This window comes from Arachis stenosperma, chromosome 1 (assembly GCF_014773155.1).
Source record: "Arachis stenosperma cultivar V10309 chromosome 1, arast.V10309.gnm1.PFL2, whole genome shotgun sequence".
Taxonomy (NCBI): Eukaryota; Viridiplantae; Streptophyta; class Magnoliopsida; order Fabales; family Fabaceae; genus Arachis; species Arachis stenosperma.
Genome location: NC_080377.1, coordinates 97,249,879 through 97,255,144, shown reverse-complemented (window position 1 = coordinate 97,255,144; position 5,266 = coordinate 97,249,879). Strand labels below are relative to the sequence as shown.

Sequence of the window (5,266 nt, the reverse complement as noted above, 5' to 3'; positions counted from 1 at the left end):
TTCTGAGACCAAAAAGGACTGCAGATGCTGTTGGATTCTGACCTCCCTGCATTCGAAGCGGATTTTCTGGAGCTACAGAAGCCCAATTGGTTTGCTCTCAACGGCGTTGGAAAGTAGACATCCTGGGCTTTCCAGCAATATATAATAGTCCATATTTTGCCCAAGATTTGATGGCCCAAACCGGCGTTCAAAGTCACCTCAAGAAATCCCAGCGTTAAACGCTGGAACTGGCACCTAAATGGGAGTTAAACGCCCAAACTGGCACCAAAGCTGGCGTTTAACTCCAAGAAGAGTCTCTACACGAAATTGCTTCATTGCTCAGCCCAAGCACACACCAAGTGGGCCCAGAAGAGAATTTTTATGTCATTTACTCATTTCTGTACACCCTAGGCTACTAGTTTCTTATAAGTAGGACCTTTTACTATTGTATAGAGATCTTTTGATCACTTTTAGATCTCTAGATCATCTTTGGACATTTTAGTTCTTAGATCATTGGGAGGCTGGCCATTCGGCCATGCCTAGACCTTGTTCTTATGTATTTTCAACGGTGGAGTTTCTACACACCATAGATTAAGGTGTGGAGCTCTGCTGTACCTCGAGTATTAATGCACTTACTATTGTTCTTCCATTCAATTCTGCTTGTTCTTTGTCCAAGATATCACTTGTTCTTCAACATGATGAAGGTGATGATTGACGCCCATCACCATTCTCACCCATGAACAAGGTGACTGACAACCATTCTTGTTCTACAAGCATCTGAGGCTTAGTGAATATCTCTTGGATTCTTTAATCGGAGTCTTCGTGGTATAGGCAAGAACTGATGGCAGCATTCAAGAGAATCCGGAAGGTCTAACCTTGTCTGTGGTATTCTGAGTAGGATTCAATGACTGAATGACTGTGACGTGCTTCAAACCTGTAACCTACTGGGCGTTAGTGACAGACGCAAAAGAGTTATTCTATTCCGGTAGGGGAGGGAACCGAACCGGTGATTGGCCGTACTGTGACAGAGTATTGAGCATTAGCTTTCACTGCGAGGATGGGAGGTAGCTGCTGACAACAGTGAGACCCTATACGAGCTTGCCATGGAAAGGAGTAAGAAGGGTTGGATGAAGACAGTAGGAAAGCAGAGAGACGGAAGGGAAGGCATCTTCATGCGCTTATCTGAAGTTCCTACCAATGAATTACATAAGTATCACTATCTTTATCTTTTATGTTATTTTCGTTCATCACCATATACATCTGAGTTTGCCTGACTAAGATTTACAAGATGACCATAGCTTGCTTCAATACTAACAATCTCCGTGGGATCGACCCTTACTCACGTAAGGTTTATTACTTGGACGACCCAGTGCACTTGCTGGTTAGTTGTGCGAAGTTGTGTAATGCCATGGTATTTAGCGCACCAAGTTTTTGGAGCCATTACCAGGGATTATGAGAGTTGTGAAAAAGTATAGTTCACAATTTCGCGCACCAAGTTTTTGGCGCCGTTGCCGGGGATTGTTCTAGTTTTGAGCAAGCCTTTGGTAACATCAGTGCCAAGATCCGACAACAACATCAAATTTTTGGTGTTATTGCCCGGGATTGTTCAGGCTGGACAACTGACGGTTCATCTTGTTGCTTAGATTAGGTATTTTTTTTCGAAATTCTTGAAGATGAATTCTAGAGTTTCATGATGATTTGTTGAAATCTGGCTGGCTGAGAAGCCATGTCTAATCTGATTGGACCGAGGTTTCAACTTATCACCACAAGAGCTTGTTGATTTTGTATCAATCTTGCTTTTGGAGCAGTGATTTGCTAAGGCTTGGCTGACCTTTGGTCATGTCTAGTGTTTTGGACCGAAGCTTTCCTTGAAAGCTTGGCTGGCTGTGAAGCCATGTCTAATTCCTGGACCGGAGTCTTAGACTAGCATTGCACTGATTCCTGGAATTCTCATTGAGAATTTTGATACCTTTTTCCACTTAATTTTCGAAAAAAAAAAAATTTACAAAATCATAAAAACCAAAAATATTTGATGTTTCCTGCTTAAGTCTAGTGTCTCATCTTAAGTTTGGTGTCAATTGCATGCATTCATTCATGTGTCTTAAGGATCCTCAAGTAATTCTTGATGATTTTGTGTTCTAATCTTTGAATTCTATTGACTTGAAGTATTTGTGTGTCTCATATGCATTCTCATATTGTTAGTGTCAGTAGTATACAAACTGCTAAGTTTGGTGTCTTGCATGCATTGTTAATGATTCCTTTTGCATTTTGATTATTAAAATCCAAAAATATTTTAATTTGTGTCTTTTCAAGTCAATGATACAAGGGATTGAAGATTCAGAACACACTGCAGAGGAATTATACAGAAAAAGCTGAGCATTCAAAAATGCCCAGTGAAGAAGGCAGACTGGCGTTTAAACGCCAGCCAGGGCACCTGGTTGGGCGTTTAACACCTAAAGAGGTAGCATTTTGGGCGTTAAACGCCAGAATGTATACCATTCTGGGCGTTTAACGCCAGGATGGTGCTAGGGGGAAGATTTTGTTTTCAAATCAATTTTTTTTCAAGTTTTTCAAAACCAAATCTTTTCCAAATCATATCTTTTCAATCAAATGTTTTCAAAATCAATTTCTTTCCTTTTTCAAAGATACTTACTAACAATTAATGATTTGATTGAACATTTTTTGCCTTTTCTGTTAAGGAAGGTTTTATGTTTGAATCATATCTTTTCTTGTTAGGCAAGTCACTAATTTTCCAAATCAAATCTTTTAAAATAATTTTCAAAACATATCTTTTTAAAATGGTTTTCAAATCATATCTTCTCAATCACATCTTTTTAAGACAATAACCTTTCAATCATTTTTTTTATATATCTTTTTCAAATTAGTTTTCAATCAAATCTTTTTAGTTTCTAATTTCAAAATCTTTTTCAAAAATCACTTGATTTCTCTTCCACTTTCAATTTTCGAAAATTATCAATCAAATTTTCAAATGTTTTCAAAATCTTTAATTGAATTTTCGAAAATTCTCTTCCCTCCTTCTCACATCCTTCTATTTATGGAGTACCACTCCTTCTTAATGCACAATTCGAACCTTATCTAATTAAAGTTCGAATTCTCCTTCTCCTTCTTCTTTCTATTTCTCTTTTCCTCTGACACTTCAAGGAATCTCTATACTGTGACATAGAGGATTCCATATTTTCTTGTTCTCTTCTCTTTCATATGAGCAGGAGCAGAGACAAAGGCATTCTTGTTGAAGCTGACCCTGAACCTGAGAGAACCTTGAAGCGAAAGCTAAGAGAAGCCAAAGCACAACTCTCTTTAGAGGACCTGACCGAATTCTTCAAAGAAGAAGAACCCATGGCAGCCGAAAACAACAACAATGCCAACAATGCAAGGAAGGTGCTGGGTGACTTCACTGCACCTACTCCCGACTTCTATGGGAGAAGCATCTCTATCCCTGCCATTGGAGCAAACAACTTTGAGCTTAAGCCTCAATTAGTTTCTCTAATGCAACAGAATTGCAAGTTCCATGGACTTCCAATGGAAGATCCTCATCAGTTTTTAGCTGAATTCTTGCAAATCTGTGACACAGTCAAGACTAATGGGGTTAACCCTGAGGTCTATAGACAGAGCTAGAATATGGTTGGATTCTCAACCTAAAGAAAGCCTGGACTCTTGGGAAAAGCTAGTCAATGCCTTCTTGGCAAGGTTCTTTCCACCACAAAGATGGAGTAAGCTTAGAGTGGAAGTCCAAACCTTCAGACAGAAGGATGGAGAATCCCTCTATGAAGCTTGGGAAAGATACAAACAATTAATCAGAAGATGTCCTTCAGACATGCTTTCTGAATGGAGCATCATAGGCATTTTCTATGATGGTCTCTCTGAACTATCCAAGATGTCCTTGGATAGCTCTGCTGGAGGATCTCTTCATCTGAAGAAGACGCCTGCAGAAGCTCAAGAATTGATTGAAATGGTTGCAAATAACCAATTCATGTACACTTCTGAAAGGAATCCTGTGAACAATGGGACTAGTCAGAAGAAAGGAGTTCTTGAGATTGACACTCTGAATGCCATATTGGCTCAGAATAAAATATTGACTCAACAAGTCGATTTGATTTCTCAAAGTCTGTCTGGAATGCAAAATGCACCAAACAGTACTAAGGATGCTTCATCTGAGGAAGAAGCTTATGATCCTGAGAACCCTTCCATGGAAGAGGTGAATTACCTAGAGAACCCTATGGAAATACCTACAATTCTTCATGGAGAAATCACCCAAATCTCTCATGGAAGAATCAAGAGAGACCTCAACAAGGTTTCAATAACAATAATGGTGGAAGAAACAGGTTTAGCAATGGCAAGCCTTTTCCATCATCTTCTCAGCAACAGACAGAGAGTTCTAAGCAGAATACTTCTGACTTAGCAACAATGGTCTCTGATCTAATAAAGACCACTCAAAGTTTCATGAATGAAACAAGGTCCTCCATCAGAAATTTGGAAGGACAAGTGGGCAGCTGAGCAAGAAAGTTACTGAACTCCTCCTAGTACTCTCCCAAGTAATACAGAAGAAAATCCAAAAGGAGAGTGCAAGGCCATCAACATGCCGAATATGGAGAGGAAAGAGAGGAAGAAGACGCCACTGAGAAAGACCTCAGTGGGCGTGCACCACTCTCCTCTGAGTTCTCAATGAGGAACCTTGGGAATCTAAGGCTCAAAATGAGACCATAGAGATTCCATTGGACTTACTTCTGCCATTCATGAGCTCTGATGAGTATTCTTCTCTGAAGAGGATGAGTATGTCACTGAGGAGCAAGTTGCTAAATACCTTGGAGCAATCATGAAACTAAATGACAAGTATTTGGAAATGAGACTTGGGGAGGATGAACCTCCCTTGCTCACCAAAGAACTGGATGACTTGTCTAGGCAGAAACTGCCTCAAAAGAGGCAGGATCCTGGGAAGTTTTCTATACCTTGTACCATAGGCACCATGACCTTCAAGAAGGCCTTGTGACTTAGGGTCAAGTGTGAACCTCATGCCCCTCTCTGTAATGGAGAAATTAGGGATCCTTGAGGTGCAAGCTGCAAAGATCTCACTAGAGATGGCAGACAACTCAGAAAACAAGCCCATGGACTTGTAGAGGATGTTCTGGTTAAAGTTGAAGACCAGTACATTCCTACTGATTTCATAGTCCTAGAGACTGGGAAGTGCATAGATGAATCCATCATCCTTGGCAGACCCTTCCTAGCAGCAAAGGCTGTGATTGATGTTGACAGAGGAGAGTTAATCATT

At 40.1% G+C, this 5,266-nt stretch overlaps 1 non-coding gene across 1 annotated transcript; it reads right to left on the bottom strand.

The window, feature by feature from the left end:
* Positions 1-3,712: 3,712 nt before the first annotated feature.
* On the bottom strand, positions 3,713-3,820 carry LOC130951433 (small nucleolar RNA R71). The gene has a single exon (XR_009073973.1). It is a non-coding gene; the product is annotated as a small nucleolar RNA R71 (small nucleolar RNA).
* Positions 3,821-5,266: the final 1,446 nt, after the last annotated feature.